This window comes from Harpia harpyja, chromosome 13 (assembly GCF_026419915.1).
Source record: "Harpia harpyja isolate bHarHar1 chromosome 13, bHarHar1 primary haplotype, whole genome shotgun sequence".
Lineage (NCBI taxonomy): Eukaryota > Metazoa > Chordata > Aves > Accipitriformes > Accipitridae > Harpia > Harpia harpyja.
In genome coordinates, this window is record NC_068952.1 from 5,244,160 (window position 1) to 5,262,140 (window position 17,981).

The 17,981-nt window shown below is 36.7% G+C and overlaps 1 protein-coding gene across 7 annotated transcripts in view; it reads left to right on the forward strand.

Moving 5' to 3' along the window:
• The window catches only part of LCLAT1 (lysocardiolipin acyltransferase 1), a 125,007-nt gene that overhangs the window by 2,499 nt on the left and 104,527 nt on the right, over positions 1-17,981 (forward strand). For 2 of the 7 annotated variants that reach the window (XM_052805652.1, XM_052805655.1), the window contains 2 exons: positions 1,772-1,876; positions 3,141-3,254. The exons of 3 other annotated variants lie outside the window; for them this stretch is intronic. The gene's annotated coding sequence lies outside the window, so the exon portion shown is untranslated. The remainder of the gene's footprint in view (positions 1-1,771; positions 1,877-3,140; positions 3,255-17,981) is intronic. 2 more of the 7 variants (XM_052805653.1, XM_052805651.1) reach the window with 1 other exon arrangement.

The window sequence follows — 17,981 nt, forward strand, 5'->3', positions numbered from 1 at the left end:
CGGAAACTCTAGTGCAAAATCTATCCATCTCATGGAGACAGCACAAAATGCAGTAAGACTGATCCTTTTCTAAAACAGTCTATCCTCAAAGTTTAGAAAGATCAAACATACCCAGAACATTACATTCCATTGTCCTAGAGGGTCTAGAACCAAGGTTGCAGTGATGAGAACACACAGACAAGATTCCTCGTGTTCTGTATGTGGTATTGAGTTCTGTAATCTGGTTTAATTTTTTATTAGCTATGGACTGAGGAGAGTTGGCTTGTTTGCGTTGCATGTGTGGTGTTTGGTCAGCACTTAGACCTAAGAGAGGGGAAAATGGAACCTTTAGAGAGTTGACTTTTTGAAACAGGTCCCCTCTGAGTGTGGGCAAAGGCTCACAGTTTGGTTTTACGTGATGTTTTGTTGACCTGGCCAAAAAGTAAATTGCTTCTGAAAGACAATTTAGCGTTATAAAGTCCATTGTTACTGCTGCAGGGCACAGTGAAATGCAAGAAAGCTATGTTAGCAGGCTTCTTGAAACGAAGACAAAATGTCTCTTCTTTTTCCTAGTCTCTTTCTCTTAGCTGAACTAGTTTGCTTGTGAACTTGTTTTGCTATAATAAACTTAATTTACTTAATTTGATTTGTTTGTATTAGGGTTTCTTACACGCTTAGAGGTTCAAAACTGGGGGAGTCTTTACTTGTCAATACAAAATTAATTGCTCCACTAGGTTCACACACTATCCTTTCGAGAGTTTGAGAAAATGAATTTGCCTTTAATCTGACAGCAGGCTTAGGTTTGGGGGCTTTTTTTTTTTTGTTGTTGTTGCCCCCACCTCTCCAGCCCCTGGGGGGATTCCTTGAAACAAAACTGTTTTTTCATCTTCCTGCTTTTAAACATGCCTTTCCAAGACTTTGCATCTGTGATATTAAAACTCCCATGACTCTTGGGTTTTTTGGGGGCATCCTTTGGTATAGTAGCTGCTATTTATATTATTTTAGGTATCAAGGCAGCAGGTATTCCTTTCATTCCAGTGGTTCTGAAAGGTATTGTTTAATCTGCTGCTTCCTCATTGAGCTTATGGTGGTTTTGTTGTTTTTAAGGCATCCAGCGTATCTTACGGTTGAAAGAAATCTATATCTATTTGCTCTTCTCTTTTGATGGTGGCTTCAGAGGTGCCATGAAGGCTAAATGAATTAACTGCCTGATGAGTCTATATGAAGCAGTTGTGTGGATCACCACACATTGCTTGTAGAAAGAGAATTAATTTTTCTTGAAAATGCTCTAGTCTTTTATAAAATTAGTGTTTGAATCATGGAAGTGTTCCTGTAAACTACTGTGTCCCCAGACATGCTCACAGTTCCTGGGTGCTTTAATATATAAATGAAAGATTGTTTTGTACTCCTTCACTGAATCAGTGGAGCTGGTTGTAGTGAGAAGAGTCAAAAGATAACCAAACACCAAGGCTTTTACAGGAGAACAAGAAATAAAACACAGCCAAGCCATTCATTTCTCTTGCTACATCAAAGACCAACAATAGCAGGCAGTGCAGGTGCTGACAAGTACACACAATCGTGATTTTTAAACAGGAATGGAGTTACTTGATTTCCTGAAATCCCCTTAGTTGCATCAAACTGGTAATGGTTGTCGCAGATGAAGATTTAACTTACTGTTCAAAGTCACTGGAAGTTATTGTGGTTATACATGAAACGAACATCCAGATCTGGGGTTAGTGTGTGATTATATATATATATTTTTTTTTTTTCCTTTTAACTTTTGCATGGTCAGTATGATAATGACTCCACCCAAATATAGATGTTAATTGCGAAGTAACAGAAAATACGCTGTGTGACTCTTCAAATCTATTAGGAAGACCCTCTCTGGTATTTGAAGGTAAAAATGTTACTGTCTCGCTACATGTGGGAGCTTGTGTGAAATGCCTTGTATGGCCACTGATGCAGTTTTAACAGTGATAAAAGTGCTGAGAATCCTCTGTTCAGCTTGATCAGCTCCTAGAGAGTCAGAAGCAGTAGATAAAAGATTCAAAACCTTTTTTTTCTCAAAGAAAATTCTTTATGTCTAAGTAATTAATTCCACATCACTTGGTAATTTTGCTCTTAAGTTTCATTATAGTTACTCTTATCTAGTGTTGGTATTGATTTTTAACATCGATTTCCCCAATCTCTACACAAGCAATGATCTACAGCCTGCATTTGTTCAGCTTAAGTATTAGCATTATGTGTTTGAATTCAGAAGATAATTGCATATCTTGCAAATTACCCAATGGCTGTTTCATCTTGAAACATTTAGAAATCCATTTTAGTTTCTCGTAATTGTAATGTTTTAGTCAGACAGCAATCTAAACTTAGGACAGCACTTTGGCAGTGATATGCTTGTTTTTCTAAAATGAGCACAGTTTCTGTGGTTAAATTTTCCTTTCATTTAAATATAGATTTTAATCAGTGTAGGCCAAACTTTTCCAACCATGTTTAAAATTAGCTCAAGCCATATTTTAAAAAGTATGTTCTCCTAATGTGATTTAACTTATGTAGAAAAATGTATGCAGAAATGAACCTTTTAAAGCTGATTAATGCTTTTGAAGTGTTTTTACAATTTATTTGCAAAAAAACTTTTATAGACTGGCTCAAATATGACTTGATACTAGTAGTCTCTTTGTAATAAATACCACTGAAAGCACTTCATGCTGTGCTTCTGAAATTTGAAAGGTAGCTGTTCAGAAAGAAACCGTAAATTCCACTCGTCAAGCAGCTCAGTTACAACATCAAAACAAAGTAAAATGCTTGCTGTTCTTCCAGACTTCCAAGCAAGCATTGTTCTGGAGATTACTGAAATTTTCATTGGTCATCTTGTACTTCTTTAGGCAGGGCATAGTTACCATTTTCAGTTGGTAAGTTGAAGTTGTAAATAAATGCATAGCAAGTGTTAAGCTTTGCGTAGAGGATATTCAACATTGTGTTCTGAAATAGAAGTGGGAATGAGTCTGAACTGAATCTATCAGATGGCTATTACAGCTCCCTGAATTACTGCTAAACATTGGGTAGTTTCAGTGTCTAGAAAAGTATTAAAAAAACCCCACAAGCAAAAAGACCCCCAAAACTGTTACCAATCTTATATCCCTGTTTTTACCCAAATGCAGGAAAAGGTCTTTGTTACACCCAGAAAGTTTTCCAGTTGGCAGAGTGTTCAGAGATCAAGGGAGGCAATCTGTCAGCAGAATTCTCTTCAGATGGACCATTTCTACTGATCACAGGTAGGGTGAGATGCTTTCACAGAGAAATGTGAGGACAAATGTCCCTAGATTAAGGTGAGTTCTGTGGATTTCTGTTATATGGAATGCAGTGTGTTTTTATATGAGATGTACTGGTTAGCTTTGACAGACTGTTTCTTTAGTGAAAACAATGGGGAAGAGAAATACTGCCCTGGTTTGGACATGGAACTGTGAGAAATCTGACATAATTTTCCAGATGCTTTTTTTTATTATTCAGATGCTAGAAGGACTAGATCCTACTAGTTTTTCATACTTAATCTTTCTGTAATCATGCATCTGTTCAGCTGATCAATTCCATTTACTATCAAGATGATGTTTGTTACTGTGATTTTAGTGATCTGTTAGAAGGTAAAGAGTGTAGGTTTTGAAAAAGCTGATAATGCTATAGCAATAGTAAGCGATAGCAAATTTATCAATGACTGGTAAAGCTTACCTTTTTCCCAATTGCTGCAGCTTTGCTATTACTTTTAAGAAACTTAAATGGAGCAAACACCTTTTGATTTCACTCAACGATATTTCTTATAAACAGGACTAACTCTTACCCAGGATTTGTGTGGTACAATGGGAATTTCTCAAGCATTCAGCTTACTGAATAGCAGTTACACATTTTGTGCTCATTGAAAAACAACTTAACTCTTCTGGTAACATAAAGCCAGGAGACAAAGGTGACCACATGCTGATCTATTGAAGTTAACTTTTCAAAGTGAACCAAACTGCAAACTGGCTTCGAGCTTTCAGGCTGTGGTCAGAACTTGGAGCTTGTTCCTGTTCTGCTGTGTAAATTTTTTAAATTGTGTATCAGCTAGAGTTTGGGGCCATGTGCTCCAGGGAATTCATCACTAGGTCCTTTAATGAAGCCAAGGAAAACTACAAAAGATTTCTCAAAGAGAAAAACAAGTAGAAGAAATACTTACCTGTTAAGTCACTGTTGGGAGTCAGTCTGGGTTTTTTTTTGTTGGTTTTTTTTTTTTTTTCAAACTCTCCACTCATGGAAAACCTCTTTCTTGAGTACAACGTTTCAGAAAGTGCAAGGTAATACGCTCATGCCAAGGTTATTGAGCCAATCTGTAGAGCCTGGTAAGGTAAGGCTAATAATTTCCTTTCAGCCTCCTGCATAGACAGTAGCTTTCTTCTGGTGTTCCCTCTTCAGTGTGAAAACACCACTAAATCTGTCAACTTAACTAGTGAATTCCCTTAAAAAGAAAACAGGTTTAGCAGTTTCGTTCAAGGTCTCTTGGCCAAGTCAGTAGATTTGTCCCTAGGACAAGTAAAAATGATGCACTGCCAGTGAACTAATTATGTGTAATTCATCATCAGATAGTGGAAACAGTTAATATTCTGGGAATTGGCATGCATTTCACATTTGGAAAGGGGATGTTTGGTTTGGTTTAATCTCTCTTAAATAATTGCAGACCCTCTAGGACAATGGAATGTAATGTTCTGGGTATGTTTGATCTTTCTAAACTTTGGGGATAGACTGTTTTAGAAAAGGATCAGTCTTACTGCATTTTGTGCTGTCTCCATGAGATGGATAGATTTTGCACTAGAGTTTCCGTAGAAAAATACTTGTGCGTCAATCTGATTTACAAAAAGTGTTTTGCAGGCTCATCTGTTTCTAACCATTGAAAGTGACAAAGGGTGTGTGTCTCCCAAAATCATGGCTTTGCTCAGGGAAGTGTGTTCTTTTATTAGGAACATCAGTTTTAAATTTTCACTTGAATACCAAGTTTTAAATAAAATCTGAACAGTTAACCACTATTTTCAGTGCTTACATGAGTCTACTATTCATTACAAAATGGATACTTAATTGTTTTGTCATAAATTATTGTATCTTTAGGTCCCAATTTCCAAAATTTACTTAGAATAGTCATTTTTGTAAAAAAAAAAAAAAAAAAATTCTACGAAGAAAGTTTTTAACTTATGTTGTAATAAAGGTAAGCATTGTACTTATTGTATCTCAGTCCTACCCTGAAGAAAGAATCTTGGTCTCTCCTAAATATTGAGAAGCATTTAGTTTTGTACCTCTGTTGGGTACAGGGTTAGATGCTGAACAGTGTCAGCTCCACTAAGCAGTAAAAAAATCCCACCTTAAGACAATGCTTTAACTGAATAACACATCTCATTTAGATTTTGACAGCAAGTAAGAGCTGTGTGTTTGTCTTGTCTGCCACCTTAATATTTTTTTGAATGACAAATGTCTGCAAAGATGTCAAGGGTTAAACAGCTGTGGTTTTTTGTGTGTTCTTATTACAGTAGGTCACTGAAGGACCTTGAGAGATGACTGCTCTGTAGAATTGAGGCAAAGGCTATGTAGTTATGGTAGAATGGAAATGAAATATAGGCAGAAGCAAATATGACTTGAGTGGTCACAACAGGGATATTGCCAAAATGATTGTTGATAACACAGGAATATGTATTATCTTCTGTCTAAAGGGAAAAAAGCTAAAATTATGGGGTTTTTGTTAAAGTAAGTGCAGTAGGCTAGTCTATTGAAGAACAATATGATGTGACATGCAGCACCCTTGTGCAGTAGAATATCTTTGAAAATATACTAATAGCAGTTATTTTTAATTAAAGAAAAAATCTTATGAAAAGTTTAGAGGATTTAGTAAGCTTTGATTTTGTCACGTTAGTAAGATTTTCTTATCGTCTGCCTTTTCTCTGTGCCTTTGCAGATTTGCAGACCATCACCCTTCTGCCACAGCACTATGCCCCTGAAGTAGCTGTAGCAAATACTCGCTTCCCTTTTTTTTAAGGGAAGCTTTACGTTATTCCCATGTTGCCTGTGGCCCTCAGATTCTTGTTCATTTTACATGTAGACAGTGGCAAATAGAGGTGGTGAATACGGCTGTTTTTTTCTTTTTTAACTTTATGTAAGGCATCCATAAAAATCTGTTAGGCAAACTAGCATTGCACATATTGTCCATAGCTTTGTTATCATGAGTGCTGGGCATGCAGGCTTAAGCTTGCTTTCAGAACAAAAGGTATCACTGTTGTGAGCAGAATGCTAAAATGAGTTTGCATGTTAGAAAGAAAGATTACATTTCTTGTCTCCATCATATCTCACTGTGTCTTGAAATACAGAATTAGCTGAAAAAGCCATATTTAGGACAGGTTTCTGCTGAAGTTTAGAAACATGTCATTTATTCATAAATGTAAAATAAGCAAACCGTAAAATTTAGGGAAACTGGTAGCTTTGGATTTCAGTGCAAGATATTCTCTGTGTACAGTATTAACCCAGATGATAATGTTTACCAGAAGTATCACAAAATTACACATTGGCTAGGAGATACCCCCAAAATGGAAAATAGTAGTTGCAAAATATTGTTGTACGTAGAGTTCCACAGGCTGCAGAATATTTTAGAATGAAAATTTTCAGCAGTACTGAAAATGATCTGATCTGGCAGAAGAGTAATATTTTAATGAATGCCTATAGCATGACAAGAAGAAAGAGAAATTATCAGCAGGTATTTCTTCATCACTTAAAGTGATGAAACTACAGCCGTTACTGCTGTAGCTCTCCAGCCATTTAGCTAAGAGTTTACAACCTTTATAGGGGACTATATATTACAGACTGTAGAGCAAATGCCTTTGTTTGGCCTTAATGTCCTGTAAAGATGCCATTTCCCAGGATTTTTGCATGTGGGACCTTAGTTCTTCTCCATGCAACTGGTGCAAGTCTCCCAGCTCTTAAGAACTTGGGATTTGGTGTCAGTATGGAGGAGTGGCCCATCCTTAGGAGTTGCATCTTCTTCTGTGAGACCTCAATGTCTGTCCTTCTCTTGAGAGAGGTTGTGGTGTGCTTTTCTGCCAGTTTCAATGTCTTGAAGCGTTTTAATGTTTAGAGTAAAGTTATTAAGAACTTTCATGTCTGGTTTGGGAGTTATTTGATATAGAACCATCAGTCTCTTGTTCTTAGCTAGGTGACTGTTTCCTCCTTAACATCTCTCCCCTAAGATGAACCTTACTAAGAGTTGTCAGATTTCCACCAGGCGTGTACTGAGGAGCTAGAACATAAAAGTGAAGTGCATGTTGGAATAAGTTCTGGAGAGAAGCAAAGTTGTCAGCAAGTATTTTTCTTTTTTCCAAATGTTAAGCTTCAGCCACGTTAATAATATTTCTACAAAAACATTATTGGGCTAATTTAAGGCAAAATTCTAGAACTGTTCTATCCCACATGGCATGAAACATTCCTGCCTTTTTTTTTTTTCCTGGTGTATTAACTTCTCACACTGAAAGGAAATGAATTTTAGAAAGAATGTTATACATAAACCATTTGAGACATTCTCTGTTAAGGAAATACCAGCTGTCAAGAAAGATGCAGCCAATGTTGAGTTATATTAAAAGCATTGTAAAGGAAATATTTGTCAAGGAGAAGTGGATTAATTAAAACATTTTAACTATTTTTGCTCTGGAAGAAGGTTAGGGAAGTTCTATATAAGCCTTTTCTAAATGCAACCATTATTAAAAGCCACCAATTTATTTCTTCAGATGGAGGTTGACTTAGGTAAATTGTTCCTTAATGTGGAATAAAGAAATTTTCTGACTACCTTGTAACTAGCAGGAAAAAAAAAAAAAAAAGAAAATACTTGGAGTCATTATACTTTATTACCCTTAAATTCTATAAATTTGCTTTCATTGATTCTTCTTGATGGACAGAATTTATATCAAAAAGAAAATAGGTTATGTTTTAGGATTTTTATATTAACATTTTTATTTGAAAATCGTTTCTTTTATAAGCAATTAATAGCATTAGGAGGCATTATTTTGCTTCTGTAGAGGAAAATGGTGAAGTGCACATAAAAAGGTATCTGGACCAGGCATGTGAAACATTAAGTGTGATAGGATTTACTCTTTCTTTAATCCAGTCTAGCCTGCTGGCTTTAAGGTGTTGTACACTGAATATGCAGATTTACTGTAATTGTTTGAAACATAAGCTTTTGGTTTAATTACCACTTTGCTCTTTTTCCCATTAATCTGTTGATGCTATCAGATCTACCATGAAATTTAGCAGATGCAGAAACAGTTATGTCTGTTACCTTTCTAGATAATGCTCCAGTTTTTCTATTTTTTTTATTTAGGTAAAGAGGTTGAAAGGGATGCTTAGATGGTATGATTATGTGACCTACTTAAATGTTGAGGTTTTGATTTTTAGAAAAGCATGAATACTGTATGTGGGAATGTTAGGTCTGTCTTTATTTAGGATACCGTATCTTTTCATTATAATTATTTTCTGGAAATTCATGAAGATCAGTGTTTTCTTTTGTTCCTTGAAAATATTAAAATTACATTTCTCAAGTTACATGATTGCTATTGGAGACGAGCAGCTGTTGTTACCCAAAATTCTCTTCACACTAGGCTCGTGATCTTAGTCTTTGTTAAAATACCAACAGAAACATAAGTACCAAATGATATATGGGCTAAATTTTTTCATGTCACCCACATCTCCACATTTGAATTGGCAGTCTGTAATTCCATTAACACATTACCTTTTTTCCCCCTTAAAAAACTTATTGTTCAGGATAGCTTGTATTTTAGGAATGCCTTAAAGATTTAAGGAATGCGGTCTGTAGAACCCATTTTACTTGTTGCACATACATGATGTTGTATACTGAACTGAATAAAGGATTGAAGATGATGAACATCTGAATGTTTCTTTAGTTAAATGCCTCTCTGAAGAATTGGATTTTGCTTTTTACTTGATAAGCGAGACATGTAACATTGTTATTAACAATAACTAATTGTGATCCTTGTATTGAACAGTAAGGTTTCAAGTTGGACACCTATAAAATAAAGAATGTAAAGCTTTTACAGCTGCAGCTGAAGCTAATAGCAACTGTGAATTGTGCATAGTGACAAATATTCTGAAAAAAAATTAGTCTGGAAACATTCCAGATCAGGCAGACACATTTTGTATACTTTGTGCTGTGGATCTTGAATTACAAAAACATAAATATGGTCTGTTGTGAAAATAAATTACTGGCATATAAAACTTTCAGACAGTAGTATAATGAGCATAATATGGAGGAAAAAAAAAAAAGGGGGGGGGGTGTTGTCCTAGGATTTTAATAGCTTAGGCTAATTTTAGCACTGTACTCTGAGAAAGGGGAGAAAAAAATACAAAGTAATTTCTCCCTGTTAACCCTGCTGTCAAAGCATGTGCATTGTATGAGGCAAGGTTCCTGTTTGAAACAAATAAATCAGCCAGGAAAGAACAACCTTAATTCTGGTGGTTTATAATTTCTGTATGTTTGATTGTGCAGCTTCAGTATCCCAAATGTTTTTTGAGTGTAATACGAAGGTAACAATTCACGAACCAGTGTGCTAGTGGTGCTGAATGCCCCTGATCTTTTACCTGTGAATGTAGCAAACTAATTATGCTGCAGATGACCCCTTACTAAAGGTGATATTCTCCCTCATGTAAATTCTATGGTGCTGTATCTGACCTAAATGCTTTTCAGGCTGAAACTAACTATTTTCTGTTAGACTTCCACAGAATCACTTTACGTGTAGTCTGAGACTATGCTTTACTGGCAATCTGTTTTATCATATGCAAAATCATAGATATCTGAGATCAATGCTGACTCCAAAGAGAGGTAACTAGACTGAGTTCCTGAATATAGTATCAAGACCACTAATCATGGCAGCTAGAAAAAAAAATCTGTCAGTATTCCAAGGTATTTCTACAAGGCAATTAACAATTGTAAATGATTCTGCAGTTTGGCTGAATTATACAGATCCTACTTTATGCCTTTCACTTAAATCTTGCTTTTGTCTGGAGTGAAATAGTTCTTTGTGTATTTATGTATGCATGATTTGGCATATAGTTATTGTTCCAAGGACAAGTAAGAGGAAAATAGCCTCTTCTAATCTGTCAATTCACATTTTGAAGTTTTCTTTATAGTAAATAACTCTTGTGAAAATTGTATTAGCCATCTAGGACCACTTTGTTTCAATTTCCATCTGATGCCTCTGCAATCAAGATGAAGGATGTTGATCAGGATGCTTTTCTTCTGAGAAATTAATACTGAACCACTATGCATTGATTGACTTTTGCTGTCTAATTGATGATAGGCAGGTTTGCCCAATCTTTGTTGGCTTTCACAGTGAAGTTAAGCCTAAAAATGTACTTGAAGTTATTTGATCTAGATATATCTTAGTCTTTTATGATATTTACAATGAGACAAAGCTTATTTGATGAACTGGTAGACATCTTTATAGGTGGATAACTGGGAGAGATGCATTTTGAATGAGGTGTGAAGCTTGGAGTTTTAGTTTTATCCTAGTTTACCTTATTTGATGGTCAGTTAAATATTTTCTTCAGCTGTTGATTGAGGACACAGTAATCATCTTTACGGATGTATCTGATTACAAATTACAATTAATGTCCTGAATTCCCTGCCGGTGAGAAATAATACCCCTCTATGCACTTTTAAAGTAAGAACTTTGGGGGGAAAAAAATGTTATTGCTACAAAGTATATTTCTGTTATCTGTCCTGCATAATAGAAAGAGACTAAATTATATAACAAAATGTATAACAACTTTACCAAAATTGCAAATTGTACATGTTCTTTAATAGGGCATCTTGCAGCTGAGTTGAGCTGGTTCTTAATGTATAGAAAAACCTACTTCCAGTTTAAAAGGGTCAGTTATGATATATCTTGATGTAATTTTCCATCTATATGCTTGATATCTTCATCTGACAGTATAGAAGCTAGAGATGGAAAGTTATAAAGAGGAATTATTTGACTACATTAAGTGTTATAGGACAATTGAAAAATGAGTCCCATTAGCCATGTTGTGTTGAACTGCAGCCAGCCATTTTGAAATATTTTAAATCCCTAGCATTCCTGAACAACTGGAGGAGAATCCTTTCCTGATATTCCTTCTAAAAGGGATTATTTTTTTTTGGTTGTAGTTTGGTCTAAGAATTTCAGTGAAATATCAGGAGATTATTACATTTTTCCTTAGTGACTAATGCAGTCAAACCTGATTTGAAGCTTGGAATCTGTTACCAGTAAAAAAGGCTTATGATTATGCTGTTAGAGGCTTTAGGTCACTTTAAATTCCTTATTTCCCATAAAATACCTAAAATCCCACCAGTATAAGTCATAAGCTATTTATCTATACACCTTAATTGTATTTGTTGGATAGAGAATCCTGTAAGAGCAATCTTGTGCAAAGCTATTTTTGCAAGTTTTATTTTGTTCTGTTCATTACGCTTGTCTTGATGCTTTTCCATTTCCAAACCCCTTCAAAGTTTCCAGTTTTATCAACATTTTGAGATGCAGAAAGTGATTGGTCTGAGTGTCTTTGTGCTGTATGGTTTGAAGATAAGATGCATCTGTAGCAGCTGCCCAACTGAAGCCTGAAGCAATGCCAGGACATTTATGCTGAGTTTACTAGAATGGCTTTCTCTGCTTTATTTTGTGCTCTGTCACCATTAATCTCTTTCTTCTTTGCCATGATGTTAGTTATTAAAAATTCTGACGTCCTCTAAGAAATGCTTATCAAATAACTTCTCATTCCATTTGTCTATTAGATCCCTTTTGCATACTGCAGATTACTGTAAATTGCTCTGGAAAGCACTATGAAAAATTGATGGCTTAATATAAATAAGTGAAAAGGATCTTTCAGTTGTTGCTCATGTCCTCTAGTCTACCTAGACGTTTGGTATTGGGTCCTCTTACCAAAATATGGACAGAGAGAGAAATGTTGGAAGATCAGTAAACCTTTTTGTTATGGAATATATTTACCTTTTCCTAAAGTAATTTGAAATATTTTGTTAGGCCGTACTATGACGCAGAACTACAGAGACTTTATACACATTATAAAAAGGTTCAAAATTGGAAACAGTTTGACCTGTTTCCCTCCTCTGATTGTTGGCAATGACTGGTATGAAAATGTCATCTTTATTTTCTTGATCTTCATGTTTTGTCTTTTAATCTCTTGTTAGTTTTTTCTGTCAGCCTTGCAGTATTGCAAAACAACATTATAAGCTTAATTATTTCCGTCATGAAGTTTAAACTGTTTGAAATGAAGCTGAGGACTGGTGAATTTTTAAGTGACTTTATGGTCTCTTAATTTTGCAGCTAGCAGGGAGGTATTTTCAGAAGCATTGGCACAATTCTGTTTCCTAAAAGTTGACCTTAATTATTCTGGTTTGAGTTAGGACCAGGACCAAAGGAATTAGTCTAGTGGTTAAAGGTGGAAACCCCTTCATGCTGAATTTGGAGGGCCATAAGCTCTCTTTCTCCCTGTTGTAGAAACCCTGTGCAGCACCTAAAGGGACACTCAGGGACTTTACTTCCCAGCTAATAAGGACACTCTGGATGCTTCCAGAAATTTTTAGGGTCGAGACCCAGCACAAACACATACTAGACATACTGGAGAGAGTTCATGAAAGGGCCACGAGGATGATGAAGGGACTTGAGCATCTGACATATGAGGAAAGGCTGAAAGAGCTGGGACTCTGCCTGGAGAAGAAAAGACTCGTGGAGGGGGATCTTATCAATGTATATAAATACCTGGAAGGAAGGTGCAAAGAGGATGGAGCCAGCCTCTTCTCAGTGGTGCCAGTGACAGGACCAGAGGCAATGGGCATAAACTGAAACACATCAGAGAACACTTTTAGCGGGAGGGTCAGTGAGCCCTGGCACAGGTTGCCCAAGGAGGTTTATGGAGTCTCCCTCAGAGATACTCATAAGCTGACTAGACACAGTCCTGGGGAACTGGCTGTAGGTGGTCCTGCTTGAGCAGGAGGGCTGGACCAAATGATCTCCAGAGGTCCTTTCCAATCTCAGTCATTCTGTGTGATTCTGTTGTGCAAATGTCATACAATCTTTATTGGTTTGAGATTACCCATAGGTGATTTGCAGGGGAAGGTGATTCTCCTTAAAATAAACCATACTTTATTCCATTAAAGCTCTCATCAGCTTCAGAGGAGCTAACCACCTAGCTTAAAGTAAGCTGCAGAATAAGGGATGTTATTTGGGAAACAAGGTTCTTTTCCTCTTAAGTCTTAGGAAGTGTGTGAATTAAGACCTGAAGTGGTAGTTTTAGTTCCTGTTAGAGGAATTTAAATGTACGTTGTAACAAAGCCACAATAGGAAAATAATTTTCCTTCCTGACGGAGGAAGGACAGAAGCACTTGATGTGTACTGTTTTGCTATAGGTTGTTTCTCCTCTTGTGTAATGGTCTTGTGCTATAAAAAGAGAGAGAAACACTTTAAATGGAGGAAAATGTAGTCGTTAAGCCACAAAAAAAGAAGAGGTTTCAAGAGCATGCATAGTATCAAAACCAATTTCTCTCATTCTTGATTTTGCTTTCATTTTGAGAGTGACAGTTTAAAGAAAATGGTAAAGAAGTCACTTTCCTTTAGTTGACGGAAATCTGCTTGTCGTTTTTGTTAGGAAAATGCTCACAATTTGGAATGCTTGTTTATTTTTCACAAGTTTGGAGTGGCTCTAAATTCAGTGACTTCAAAATGTGCCTGTACTTTTTAATTGGCCTTCTTGACACACACTTTGTTGTTAAATGAAACATTTTTATTGGCACAAAAATATTTACTCCACCTATTTTCATTTGCTAGTGGTGGGAACAGTAACATTAAAGGCTGTTTAAAATATATGAAGTGAGTTCTGGGGTCGTTCCCCACCTGTTGTTTATTTTGGTTTATGCAAGAACAGTGAAAAGTAATCATGTTGGTGAAGCTCTGTCATCTAAGTAGTGGTTTTGGAGGCTAACATGACTGTATCTTGCAAGGTGTAGATTTAGACAATTTACACATCAACAGGTTTGGTAGGCTTCTTCAAGCAAAACTTGGGACTTCTGGGATAATGAACAGTGAATGTTGGCAAGAAAGGTCACTTAGCTTTAAAGTAACCTAGAGTACATTGTACAGAATTATGGAACAAAAGACTGTAAATACAAAATACATGATTAACTTCTCCATTTCAAAGTGTCTTGACCTTTATTGGGTTCCCCTAGCTGACATTTTTAGACTTTTAGGACTATTTCCTTTCATTATAAAGGGGGTTTTTTTGTATATTTGCTCCCACATATCTCATTGTCATCTTCTCTGCCATTTGATTTTCTTCAGCTACAACAGCATCCACATTTCATATCAGCATGGTTGCTGTAGTAGTGTAGTGATGTAGTCCTTTTATATATAAAATTCTAGAAATGCATTTCTGTAAGTAGATGAGTAGATGTTATCTTGGTAAGCAAAAGAAAAGTAGGGCAAGCATGAGTAAAAAAAGAAAAAATAGCAAAGCTGATAAGCACCTACAAAAACATTTGAAAGACAGCATAATATATTCAAATTAGGAGTAAATCACATAGGATTCACATCACATTTTTCTATTTTTAGTTTTGAAATTATTAGCTGCATTTTCTATTTAAAGGTAATGACAGACTTAATGCAAGTGAATCATAGTATTGCATTGTTATTGTATAAAATAGTGATTGCTGGTTGTGTTTCTTATACTCTTCATATTTTGGAGGGGAAAAAAACAACTTATCTGTGCTCTGGAAGTTGCTCAGACGTTTCGTAGTCTGGGGTGGTGATGAATAAATTGTACTATAAATAATGCAGGCAACAGGAATACATATTTTTGTTTTGTTAGACTAGACTTCTCCAGTTGGCATCTTTCTTTCCTTTTCTTTACACCCCTTGTGGCGTAAGCAACGTACGGGCTGTATAAGATTATAAATAATTTTTTTACAAGGAGGCATTGCAGACTTGATCTTCTTACGTGATTGTTCATACTGGTTCTACTGTCTAAGCTGGTAGCTTCCAGCTGTTCTTTAAAGGTCATGCCAGCGGTGCCTATTAATATGGCTTTGTCCTTCCTTTCCCCAGTTCCTATCCTGCTGTTGCTGCAGCAGAACAGGAACTTCCTCCAGCTGATTAAATCTTAGTAGCTGGCACCTTGGATGGCTGGCTAGCTCAAGATCTTCCTGGCTTGGAGAGATAGCTTCTCAAGAGCATCCCTTGCTCTATAATAACTGTTTTAACAAATCCCAGACTTAAGATCTAATTTTGTCTTTACTACTTTCTTCCTTTTTAATACTGTGTTCCTTGAAGCCTTTAAGTTGTTCTACACAATTGGAGGTGCTGTTCACAGCTAACAATGCTTTCTGGTAAGATATTCCATAAAATGGGAGCTTTTCCTTAGAACAAGGTACAGAGTTTAGACTTCTTTAATTTTAATTTAAGGATTCCAGGAGGGGGTGGAGGGTGGTGGTGAGAATCACTGGCTGCCCGCTGTTAAGAAGGTTACAGGCTTTTAATCACTTGACTCCCAACTGACTACCTGCTAACTGATAGTTAGTGAAACTGAGGGTGGGATTTGTACCTTTGTTGCTCGAATGGGCAAGTTGTCTGGCTGCTGTCCTTTTCCTCTATGGATTTGGATTCTCAGCAACAGTGAAGAAGACTTTAAAGACTGCTGATAGAACAAAAGGATTAGGTCTGTTTATATAGAAGACAAGATCAGCCTGCTAATGAATGATGTTGAGAAGGATGTAAGCCCATGTATTTTATGGCTTAAGATAAACGTTAACAGAAACTAAGAATAAACTTGGCATCACTGCCTACTGCAGGCTTTCTTCCTGCACCTTCTTATGAAGTATATGGTTCAAGACACCGTCAGACAGGGTGACTGGGTGGACTACTGCTGATTCAGTTTGGCAATTTCTGTGTTTTTTCTACTGGTCATTTCTTTCTTCAGCAGCATACAAGATAACAAAGTCTCTTAGGTCAAGACACTGTAAATATTCATTCTGCATAAATGTTCTGTTAAACACAAGTCAGATCTGAGTTTATAGAATCCTTTCTTTCTTCAGCCTGGGCAATTTTCCAATTTTCTGAAGGCAAGCAGCCCAGCAAACACTCCTTCAGACAATTCCTCATCTTTCTCTTTTTTCCAGAATGAAAATCCAAAAATATCAGCAATGGGGGCCAAAATAACAAAGGAAAAGTGGGTGTTGCCACTTCTTGCCAGGTTTTTTGTAAATGTTCCTCTCCTTCCCTGTCCCAGAATAATAACAAAACTTCCCAAAGAATCCACAAAATAAACCAGCCTTTTTCAGCCTCTGATCTAATTCAGGGTAGATGCCATAATGAAAGTGCTAGAGAACAACTACTGTAAAGGGTAACTTTTAATCTGACTCTTAAGGGTTTATTCCTCATCTGTTAAGGTTGTGAGAAATTCTATTGCAACTGCTAGGTCCCTGATAATGCTCAGCTGTTATTCTTGTTTCTAGAGTATTGATTGGGTTGATGCTAGTTGCTCTTCTTTTACTTGATAGTAAGGAATCTTAACTGTGGCATGAGTGGATAGACTCTGTAGTTTAGGACAGACTAGAGTGAAATACTGTTACGAAGAACTGGAAAACCAGGGGATACAAGCTCCAGAGAGAGTGATCCTAGGCTAGAGGTTCTCTGATCCATGTGTGCTTGTTCCTCCTCCAGCTTCAGTGACATGATTAGAAGTAGTAAGTAGGGTGAGGGGGTAAGGTAGGCAGTGAGATTGAGGTATCAGTGTTAAGCAGACCGGAGGTGGGATTAGAAACCAAGGCTGCGCTGGCAGAATGAGGTAATACAACTGAAGGGCCAAAGACCACTGCTGAGAAGCAGGATTAACAACTAAGACTGAATGACAGCAAGAGGGACAGGAAGCAGTTTTTTAGAGAAATAATCAGGATGTTATCTGCAGCTGCAGAGTAGCTGTTTGGGTTTCTTCTATACCAGATGTGTGTTGCAACCATTAATGGAGTTCACAAGGTTGGTTCTTTGACTCACTGAATGCTGGTGGCTGGCTGCAGCTTGTCTGTCTTGAGTCACATGTGCTGCTGTTTTCTACAGGTCATTCTTATTTTAGTTGAAATTCTTGGGGTTACAATGAATTCACTGTTGTGAGAGTTTAAAGAGAATTTTTTTTTCCCCCAAAGGTGTTTTACATCAACAAGTCATTGAACTTAATCATGTTCATATGTGTGATAGGAAAGAACAATTTCTTCATCAGTGGATTTACTGGAGGAAGTTCTGCTGCCTGGGTTTATGTATTCAAACTCTGTGAGATTGCTGCCTTTTGATCTGTCAGATCTACATGATTAAGCTGTATAGTGCAATTACTGTGAATGAACTGTGCCATGACACATTCAAAGAGCTAATAATTGATTCCTTGAAACCATTTCCACCTGTGTGAGTCATGGGGGGACTTGTGACCTCTGTAAGATGTATTTTGAGGATCCTAATTGTGACCGTTCTTCAGAGGGCAAGTATGAAGTATTTCTAGGTCAATGACTGTCAGACTGGAATTCCCAAACCTAAGGGAACAGCCACCCAAACTGAGACATAGTCTGGAATCTGAGGACCATGTCTGTGTAAGAAAAGAGCTTCTCAGTTCCTGTGCTTCTGCTTCTATTTTGATTGCTAATATAGTTTCTGGGTTTTTTTATTTTGGAGAGTGCAAAAGCTAGAAAATTTGATTCATCGAGTCCAGGCAATGTCTCATTGGAAGACTCCTGGAAAACCACACTTGTTCTGGAGACAAACACAATGTCATTTCAGTAGCTGAATCCCTTTGTGAGCCTCCTGGAAACAAATGTTTTGCATGAGGACTCAATTTTTTTTTTTTCTGAATTCATTCAGATAAATTACCCTGCAGACTTTATTTGTGGTAAACTTTTCTTGAGACAG